Genomic DNA, 10,701 nt, shown 5'->3' with positions numbered 1-10,701 from the left:
ATCTTTGGCGAGGCATCTGTTTAGATCTTTTGCCCATTTTTAAAACCAGGTTACCTGTTTTCTTACTGTTAAGCTTTAAGAGTTCTCTGTATATTTTGGATAACAGCCCTTTATCACATATGCCTTTCGTAAATATTGTCTCCCAGTCTGTGGTTTGTATTCTCTTTCTCTTGAATCTGGTGGGCATTTTGGGGTAAGGAAAAACTATATTTCTATATTCCTATGTTGTTTAGGCCACTGTTAATGCCGGACTTTTCTTGCAACTGAACCTAATTCTAACTAATACATGAAGAACCTTCCAGTGTCTTCCTCTCATACCCAGAATAAAGTTCAACTCTTTCCGAGGCTTCTATGGGCCCAGTCAATCAAACCCCTGACAGAGTAGTTCGGAGCATGGCCCCTGGGGTTCAGATCCTGGTGGTGTTGCTTCCTATGTCCGTGACCTTGGGGGAGCTGTTTAACTCAGGTTCCTCGTCTGTACACTGAGCTAACAATAGAACGACCTTACTGAGCTGTTCTGAGGGCCACATGAGTGACTACAGTAAACACGGCGCTCAGTGCATATTGCTGCTGGCATATAGCTCTTCCCTGACCACTGCGATGGACCACGCTGATTTCTTTTATTTCAATTAACTGAGCTTTCCCTCTGCCTGGATCTTTAATCCACACACACACGCACACACACACACACGCAGTCCCCTGTGAGCTGGCTTCTCCCCCCCAGAGGTCCCCCTGCCCGCCGCTTCTCCCCCCTTGCGTCGTGTCCGCTGCCTCCATACCACCCTCCATTCGCTGAGCAGCGAGGCCACCAGCGCGGTCCTGGCTTCTGCTCTAGGGTCACAGTGGTTTACTGCTGTTCCCCGTCCGCCCACGTTGTAAGCATCTGCTGTCGGGCAGGGGCCAGCTGATCTTATGCACATCCCCAGCTCTGGCACAGGTCTGGAACATAGTAGGTGCTCAAGAAATACTCGGGGGAATGAATGAACGACTAGGACCACAGGTTGTCCGCACAGGAAAGTGCCTGTGCCAAGCACCCGCCAATGGAGCTGAGGTTGAGTGAGGGGCAAGGACCTGACCGGGGTCAGAGTGTAAATGGGGTGCCTGCCCAAGACCCCACTTCCTGCCTCGATGCCCCGGTCTTGTCTAACCCCGGCAGGCGCTTCTCCTTCCGCTTTCTCTCAGACAAGGATGTGGCCTCTGTGCCTTGGTGGCTGGTTCTGAAACACAGTCCCTCTTCCGCTTCCATTTCCCCCCGAGATAGTGGGTGAGTGGCAGGCTAGGGTGGGATTTGGGCACTGAGAGCAAGTGCCATGTTCCTGCTCCAGCACATGGGCTAACCCCGGGGCCCTGGCCTCGGCCCTCAGCCCTCTCCCTGGGCACAGCGCCTTTATGCCTGTGCCTACCTTAGACCAGGAGGACTGTGAGGCTCCGGCCAGGAGGCTGGGCAGGCACCTGCAGCCCCCACAGCGCCCTGGGTGCCCTCCCTGTCTGTCGGCCCCAGGTCCTCACAGACTTGATGGGAGGCAGACAGGGGGCAGAGATCGGACCTTGGAAATAGCCTGAAAGTGCACATTCAACCTACTTTTTTATTTTCCCCAAGCCCAGGTACAACAGCACAAAGCTAATTTGACAGAAATCTCCTTGGGGGTGGGGCGGGGCTGTGCAGAAATCAAAGCGAAGGTGTTAAAGGTTGGGACACACCGCCTGCGGCCGCGGAGGCATTTGGGTCGTGCAGATGAGCCCGATGGGGCGTGTGTGGCTGTTCTGCGCGCACAGGTGCAGGGGGGCGGGGAGGGGGGCCGCGTCCCTGCCGGGGAGCAGCACTCAGGCCCTCGTGTCACTGCCAGGTGTGAGCGCTGGTGTCTTGCACCGATGGAGGGGAAAGACGCGCCGTGGGGCAGAGGAAGGGACGTCTTTGGGTGGGAGGCCGGGCAGCTGGCCTGAGGAAGCTTAGTGGGAGCAGCCTTTCCTGGGTCCACTGCCCTTGGTCGGCCAGGCCAGCGGAGCTCATGGTCATTTAAGGTGCTGGCCCGCGCAGGCAGCTTATTGGGTGGCAGGCCACCCGGGGCAGAGATGGTGCAGGCCTTCCAGGGGGGCCCTGGGAGCTATTTTTAGTGGCCCGGGCTGACTCCCAAATCCTGCTGACTATATCTGGCACCAGAAGATCTCCCTGAAAGATGTGGAAAATTTTCATGTTAGGAATGTCTGGTTTCCCTTTGGCTCAGCAAGGGCAGAGCAGGGAGACCGGGACAAAGGGCATGAGGTCCGAGGGCTGCTGGGAAAATTCACCAGCGCTGGGAGCCCGAAATGGCCATCTCCCTGCCCTTTGGAGACTGGTGCAGGCTTTTAAAAACACCAGCATCATTGTGGGTGACTGTCCCTCCCAGTGTGCCCGAGGTGTCCCCATTTCAGCAATGAAAGCCTGGCATCCAGGACACCCTTCAGACCCAGGCACACTGGGAGACCTGGTCACCCAGCCCCATTTCAGCCCCTTGCAGTTCCAGAAGTGAAATTAGAAGAGCTGAGTGACATGCATTATCTTCTAGAATGTTCCTAATCGCCCTGTGCAGTGAGTACTGTTATCTCCTCTATTTTACATGTGAGGAAACTGAGGCACAGAGGGGCAGCAACTTGCCTATTGAGGAGCAGCTGGCTAAGTGGTGGGGCTGGGATTTGAACTCTGGGGTTCTGGGGCCAGACCCCCTTTCATGCTGCCTGGAATAAAAGGATGGCTTTGGACCCAGGAAAACTTGGGTTCAGTTACATTCGAGCCAGGCACTTAACTTGGGATAAATAATAACTATTTGGCCAAAATGCCATGCGGGTTAAACGAGAAAGTGTCATTGCACGAGGCCTGACACTAGTAGGTGCTTAGAAATACTGGCTGGGATCCCCCTGCTCCATCCCTTTTGGGGATGGCAAGCCTTGGCCATGGAAATCCGCCCTGGCTCCCAAAGGCCCCCATTGCGGCCCTCCTGGGCACCCTCGCGGGCATGGAGGGAGGGAGGCGACACGGTGTGGGGAGAGAGAACCGGAGTCTGGGAGTCTGCGACCCCAGCCCAGTTTTTCCCTGTGGCCTTGGGGGTCCCTGCTGGGCTCTGGCCTCCACTTTCCTAAGCTGTAGAATGGGCGCAGGAACCCGCTCTCGCGGAGGTGGGGGAGGTTCAGGGTGAGCACCTGGGACCTGCCTCCCCCCCCCCCCCGTCCCCCCTTCACGCCCCCCCCCCCCCCCCCGCCTCCTCCCCAGGCGGGTGCGGAGCCCGACGGATCGCGCCTGGGGGGCGGCGCCGGGGGCTGGGGTGCGGATGTGCCTGCAGCCCGGGCACGCACGGAATGCGCCGGGCAGCGGAGACTCGCTGTTCCTTCCGCAGCCCTCGCGTCAGCGCCCAGCAGGAAGGGCCAGGCGGCCTGTTCCCAGCCGTCCCCAGGGGGCTGGGGAAGTGGCCGAACAATAGGGCTGCTGGAGGGACTGGACCGGTGTGTGTGTGTGTACACTGGGGGGGGGGGGGGGCTGTGAGAACAGGGGGACCCCTTCCTGGGTTTACCGCAGTGTCAGGCCCGGGCCAAACGGCCCTACTGTGCGCCCACAGCCAGCCTGGGGGAGGCGCGGGCCCCGGAGCCCCGCACGCGCGCACTGCGCGGGGAAGGCCCTGGGGCCTCCGCCTTCCCGCGGCGGGCTTGGGGCTGAGGCTGGGGAGGGGCCGGGAGCCTCGCCGGGGCCCGGGGCCGCGCACCGCAGGCCCGGGCGCACAGCCTTCCTAAGGAACCGCGGGAGGCCGGGGCGCACCGCGTACCCATTTCACAGGCGGGAGAGGCGGCTCCGAGCAGCGCCGCAAGCATGTAGTTACTGTACCCACACGGCTTCGAGCTCCCGAAGGAAGGGGAGGAATCTGAATTAATTCTACTTTTCCTCTATAAATGGTACTCGGGGGTAACCGAGTAGCCGAGGAGGGCAAGTTTCTATTTATAAAGATAGCTGCTTAAAGGTGTGGGAGGGATGTTAGAATCCGCAGCTCCTCGTTGCGCCCCCTCCCCGGTGAATGAACCCCGCAGCTGCAGCTGCTCACAGCGCGCACAGACAGACAGACGGACAGCCGCTGATGCAAGAGGCAGCCAGGAGTCAGCCTGCCCCAGACTCAAGCCTGAATCTGATCAAGCTCCTAATTCAGCCAGCATCTGCAGGGACTACAGGGGACAGAGGAACAAGTTAAGTGGCACCTCAGGGATGCAGTCAGACAGCTTCAGATGTGGGAAACTGTTGATACAACTGATTTCTTCTGCAAATACAGAGAGAGAGAGAGAGAGAGAGAGAGAGAGAGAGAGGGAGAGAATAGATAAATAACAAGTAAGTAAATAAATAAATAGATGAAGGGAAATCCATAAAGGAGATTTGGAGATACACATCGCATTTAGGATTCTGATCTAAACAAATTGTAAAACAAACAAAAAATTCCAAATAAATGAAAACCATTTATGAAATAAGAAATTTGAATAGATCCCTACGAACCAACTGGCTGGGCATGGTTGATCTATTTTGAACTGATGCTCCCGTGGGATTGTTGGGGTCAGACGGCTTTGAGACTACTGATAGAGGGTAAGTTGGGACCTGCCCCAGAGCACTGACACCTGCCTGCCTCCTTTCCCCAGGCGCTCCTGGGACAGTCACTCAGTGGAGTTTGTGGAAGGAGAGAGGGAGGTGGGAGAGATCTGTTTTCTCTCTCTGTCCTCTGCACTCAGGGTCATCTTTTTTTAGTGCATGCATGCAGGATCTGTCTGCCCAAACCCCACATTTAAAATTAGGCCCCTTGAGCCAGAGGCTGCTGTGACCCTGCTCCCTGGCATAGACAGCAAACTCCGGCTATTGGAACATAGAGTGGGTGCCCAAATCCGGGTGGCCCAGGATGGCGAGGCCCCATACTTCTGAGGACAGTGCCACTGAAATCCAGCGGTGGCCCTCGGCCTGGATCGCAGTGGTGGGCCCTGTTCTCTTCTCCAGGTGGCCTTGCCTTTTTTTAAAGGTGGGCCAATGGAGTCACCTTGCCCAAGGTCAAACAACAAGTTATTACTACTATTAGTTCACACATATTGGCTTTAACAAGTCTGATTTAAAATGGCTTGCTGTCATTTTAACAGGTTAAGTTATGTCTATGGCAAAAGTTCAAAAGTACCCAAGGATCTGAACTGTGATAAGCGACTCCTTCCATATTACCCCCGGTCTCCTAATTCTCCATTCAAGGAACTGCTGTGTGTCCTGCCAGAGATGGTCTTGCCAGCCTTTCTCAGTGTGTCCCACTAGGTTGTATGGCCCCACGGGATCACTGTGTGTCATGAATCAGCCTCTCTCCCCTGCATCCCGAGTGGTACCAGTTACGCACCATCCTTGGGCCTACTAAAAATTTGTCCCTCAGGTCATTTTCTACGGATCTGTGGTTCAGATCCTGACCCCCAGCTGGTCAATTAAACAGCCTGTTCCATACCTTCCCCCGCCCTCACTTTTTCCTGGAGGCGGCTTAGTGTTATGCTGAGAGCCACCTCTTCGCTCCTGCAGGCTGATATTTGTGGATGCAAAGAATTCATGAATCTGCCTCCTTGGATGGGCACATGGGTTGTCTCCAGTCTTTTGTTTGTATACCTGATGCTTCACGGTTTATCCTCATGAGAGCATCTGTGAGCTAAATTCCTAGAGGAGAGGACCTTCCTGATTGTGTCAGAGCTGGTCCTAGTGTCCAGGTGTCTGGACAGGGACAGAAAGGTTTTGCAGCCAGTCTGGGAGGAACCTGGCCTGGATGTGCAAACAGTTTGGAAGTTTGATTAGGGAAACAAGAATTCCAGATGTTCAAGGCCTTACTAGGTCAGGAATTTCCATGTTGCCTTATTTAATCTCTCAGCAGCCCTGGGAGGTGGGTACCCATTCCCATTTCACTGCAGGAGCTCAGAGAGGTTAAGTCACTTGCCTGGGGACACTCAGTACATAAGTGGCAAACCTGGGATTTGAACCCAAGTGAGTCTGAATCCAAAGCCCGTGTCTTTACTTCCCCACCACCTAAGAGGCTACAGATGTTTCCAGAACAGCCAAGGAGCGGGCCAGCATGTTGTTCACCTCCAGCGGGTACCATTCTCAAAGCAAGCTGTGCGCTTGGCATCCTGGCATTGTGCAGCGCACAGCCTGTGCGGCCGCCCTGCTGGGATGCCCACACTCTGCTCTCCGCAGCAAAATCATTCACCACAATAGCTGTCTTTAAGAGCACGGTGCAGCCGACTAGTTGCTTCACGAATTCTTTCTCTCATATGTACATTAAGAAGTGATTAGTAGGCCTGGCCAGTGTGGCTCGGGTTAAACATGGACCTAGGATCCAGGAGATCGAGGTTCGAGTCCCGGTCAGGGCACATGCCCAGGCTGTGGGCTCAATCCCCAGTCGGGGGCGTGCAGGAGGCAGCCGATCAATAACTCTCTCATCATTGATGTTTCTAGCTCTCCCTCCCTCTCCCTTCCTCTCTCTGAAATCAATAAAGACATATTTTTTAAAAAAGTGATTAGTAGATACTAATAACATTAAAGTTGAGAGAGAGGCTGTCCTCCACCTTCCAAAGGCCCTCAGACACAGATTGAGAGGCACCTTGTGATGCAGGAGGAGGACTGGACTGACCCTGTTGGGCTGAGGATCAGGGAAGGCTTTTGGAGGAGGAGGCAGTTGGCTGGGCCCTGAAGGATGAGTAGAAGTTTGACGATAGGAGAGGGGTGAGGGGGAAGGAAGGGCATTTCAAGCAGAGGGAACAGCCAGCGGAAGGCACACGGTGTGAGACAAGCAGGCCCTTCAGGAACTGAAAGTGGTTTCTCATGACGGGTGCCGGGAGTGTGGGAGGAAGTGGGGAGCAGGCGGGGCCCCTTAGAGGGAACTAAAACACACAGACACATGCATGTGTGTGCACAATGGGCAGAGAAGGAGCTCTAGGGTCTCTGATCCTGCTGTGTGACCTTGGGCTTCTTGTCTGCATGTTGAGGAGGGAAAGGGGATTGTGTGTGCCGAGCCCTGAGCACACAGCTCACTCTGCTGTCCTTAGCAATGTGTACGCACCTTGCCATGACCCACCCTCCTGGGGTCAGGCCCAGCCAGTCCGTCTGGGAACTCCTGGGGTGTGGAAGAGGGCAGAGCGGGACAGGGGAGGGACAGGCTGGCTGAGCTGGTCTGGGTGCTGGCTGGGCCGGGGCATGCCGGCAGCTGGGAGACTCCTTCCCACCGTCAGTAGGGTGGCTCAGCCACTGCACACTGTGTGGGGGTGGGGGGAGCCAGAACAAGGAAGCCTGGCACTGAGCACCTACTCTGAGCCAGGCCTGTGCCCAGCCCTCCTGTCAGGTTGTCTCACTTTACTCTCACCACGCAGGTACCGTATTCCCACGTTACAGATGAGGGAAGCTATGCCCCAGTTCTCTTAGGTAGGAAGAGGCTTCCAGCCCATGGCCATCTACTAGAGTCTGGGTACTTTCTATGCATGTTGGCCTCTTTGTTATTCCTGCCTCAGGGCCTTTGCACATGCTGTCTCCAGCTTAGACCATCTTTTTCCAGTTTTTCACACACATGCCTCTTTCTCAGCCACCTTCCCAGAGGAATCCCTCTCCCCACAACCCCCACAACAGGAAGGAGTTGTTCTAAGTACTCACCACCACTTCACACTGATTCATTTATCTGACAGCACCTCTAACATGACCTAAATTTTTTCTTTCCTTTCAAAATAATTGTGTATTTTTTGGTGTTCCATTAGAGCAAGAACCCTGTCTTGTCACTGCTGTGTCCCCAGAATAGTGTCCAATCCATAGTAGGTGCTCAATTAATATTTGTTGAGCACATACATGTGCAAGCGTGGCTGAGGGGCTGGAGAAGGGGTTTAATTAAGCTCAGCGTCCCTAACTGGGAGACGAGCTTCTTCAGAAACAGCTGAAAGCTCCGAGTTCCTCCAGCTGAACAGCCAGGCAACTGAAACCAGAAATGCAGATGGGATTAGTCACCCCAGGAGCCTGGTAACGCTGGCACCAAACACGCTAGCAGCCCAAACACATCACAACACTGCGGGCCCTCGCGTCTCCAGGGCCCCAGGTGGCAGCTCTGGCATTTGGGAGCTGGCGGCAGCTGAGCACTGCGGGCACGGCGGGTGGGGTGGGGTATGGGACCAGCTAAGCCAAGGGCCCCGGAGAGGGTGGAGAGGGTCGCCTGGCCTGGGGACAAGCAAGTGGTCCGGGCGAGGGGGGTGGAGCAGGGACTTCTGAGCGTAAACCTTGAGAAAAGATGCCTTAAAAAACATGAGCTCTAAGCTGTTGAAAAAAGAAAAATTCCACTCATAAACCAAAGCAGACCACTCAGTTGCGCAATCCATTTCATGACACTGCCGGCTTGAAAGAGGAAATTCTCTCCTTTCTTTCTTTTCTGTTTTATAACAACTTTGTTGAGATATAGTTCACATACCAACTCACCCATTTAAAATGTACAGCTCAGCGCTTCTCAGTACAGTCACAGTTGGGCAACCGTCACCCCAGAGAGAAACCCCTCCCCATAGCGGCCACTTTCCTTCTCCCCAGCAGCACTAGGCAACCATGACTCTACTTTCTATTTGTTTAGACTCCTCTCTTCTGGACACAACATAAACGAATCATAAGCGACCTTTCGTGACTGGCCCCTTTCACGTAACAGAATGTTTTCCAGGTTCATCCATGTGATAAGGTGTCAGGACTTCATTCCTTTTCGTGGCTGAATAATATTCCACGGTGTGGCCATAGTACCACATTGTATTCATTCATTCAGCGGCCCATGGACATCTGGGTGGTTTCCATTTGGGGGCTATGATGAATGACGCTGCTGTGAACACACGTGGACACGTTTGTGGACGTATGTTTTCATTTTACTTGGGTATATAGCTAGGAGTGGGCTCTACTTTGTTCTCAAAGGAAAAAAATCCCACAAGCCAAAATCTGTTCAGCGTGGAGTGGGTTTAAAGCGTCACCTGTGGCTGTGACAGAGCAAGTGAAGTTCACGAGCGCGGGGGCTGCGGCTTGCTGGGCGCCAACGAGAAGCTCGGTGAATATTTTTTGAATGAGTGTGTCCCCATTCTGGCGTCCCCAGCGAAGAGGCTCAGGGGTGGGACTGCGACAAAAATGGGTCTCCATCTCATCACTCATTCAATAAATATAGCAGCGCATAGTAGTTAAATGTCACTTGAGTTTAACCAACTGTTTTGAGTTTCCTGGACAAAGATGGAGAAGCTCCAAGCCCTGCATGTGGAGCTCAGGCTGGAAGGGAAAATGCGGTTTGCTGGCGCAGGAAGAGAGAAGGGGCTCTTCTGTCCTTGCCCCCAGGGCCGAGGCAGCAGTGGGAACAGAAGGACCGTGACCGAGACCTGCCTCTGAGGCCCCGTCCTTGGGCACCCCTGCTCCTGTCTTTTGTCTGACATTGAGGACCTTTTATGAAATAAAGAGCATCTCGCCTGTTGCCTTTTTCTGATTGTTGATTTGACAGATTTCCACTGACCCCTGAGTCTAGTCCAGGCTGTGCCGGGCACCTCAGGCTCAGAGATGAACAAGGACAGCTCTAGTCCACCTGGACCTCCAGGCTGGTGGGCAAGACACAGGGCCCACAAGCAGCCCAGGGGGACAAGAGGACTCAGAGGGGCCACTGGCATTGGAACTGCCCTTGGGGGCTCCTGTCTGAGAATCTACGACCTTCTATGTTTTATTACTTTGTCAGACATGTTCCCATACCCCTTCCTGGTATACTTTATGTTCTTAGAATTTCGATGTGTATCCTTATTTTAAAGAAGATATTCATGTTTTCATTCATAAGCATTTATTGAGTACTTACTATGTGCCAGGTCCTCAGGGGGACACAGAGAAGCAAACTTTACCTCTGCCCCGAGTGCCCCCTAATCCAGCAAGAGAGAGACAAGTAAATGTCAGAGAGCCCCAAGTGTGTGCTGAATGGGGGCTGTCCCATACGATTTTCTCATTTAGAATATAGAAATACACGTATATATTCTTTTAGTCACATATCTTACCTATGTTCTGTTCTCATCTGGGTTATATGTCGTTTTATGTTATTTTTGCTTTTCAGTGCTACACTTCTACTTGGCTCATCCAAAAGGGAGATCTTTTAGGGCTTTCTACTATATCACTGAGTTTTGTTTTTTAAACAATACATTTTATTTTTTTTAAAGGTATTTTTTCCCCTCGTGATTTTAATGGCAGTGTGCTTTCAATGGAGAAAAATCTAGAAACTAGAGGAGACATAAATATGTAAATAAAAATTGCTCATAATCTCACCGCCCAGAGGCAGGAATTGTCTACCACCTGCTGCCTTGTCTCTAGTCTTCCTTCTAGGCCACGTGCAATACCAGGCACATTCCTGCTGAGACACTCCGTCCTACGTGCCACTTAACCCTAATGGTGTTGGTAGGGGCACAGGTGTCTCGGAGGATGAAGCATCTACACCACCCTTCCCAGGGGACGGCCTCGGTTTTCTTCCTCTCCGGGTCTCAAGCTCACCCCATCGTGGAGACTAAATTCGGGAGCCTGGGGCACAGCCAGCCAACCCAGTGGCAGGGAGGGTCTGGAAGACCTGGGACTAGGGTTCTGAGACGGTGCCCAAGGTCAGGGAGCCGGCCTGGCTCCAGAACCTGAGTCCTTGCTCACCCTGGGGTGGATGGGGAGAGCAGGTG

The 10,701-nt window shown here is 53.7% G+C and overlaps 1 protein-coding gene across 1 annotated transcript in view; it reads right to left on the bottom strand.

Moving 5' to 3' along the window:
* Positions 1 to 4,137: 4,137 nt before the first annotated feature.
* Positions 4,138 to 10,701, bottom strand: part of NEURL1B (neuralized E3 ubiquitin protein ligase 1B) — a 57,207-nt gene continuing 50,643 nt past the window's right edge. Inside the window, exon 6 of the mRNA XM_081135141.1 lies at positions 4,138 to 4,277. The gene's annotated coding sequence lies outside the window, so the exon portion shown is untranslated. The remainder of the gene's footprint in view (positions 4,278 to 10,701) is intronic.

This window comes from Miniopterus schreibersii, assembly GCF_964146895.1.
Source record: "Miniopterus schreibersii genome assembly, chromosome: 4".
NCBI lineage: Eukaryota > Metazoa > Chordata > Mammalia > Chiroptera > Miniopteridae > Miniopterus > Miniopterus schreibersii.
Note: the sequence above shows the minus strand (reverse complement) of the source record. Positions and strands in the feature narration are given on the sequence as shown.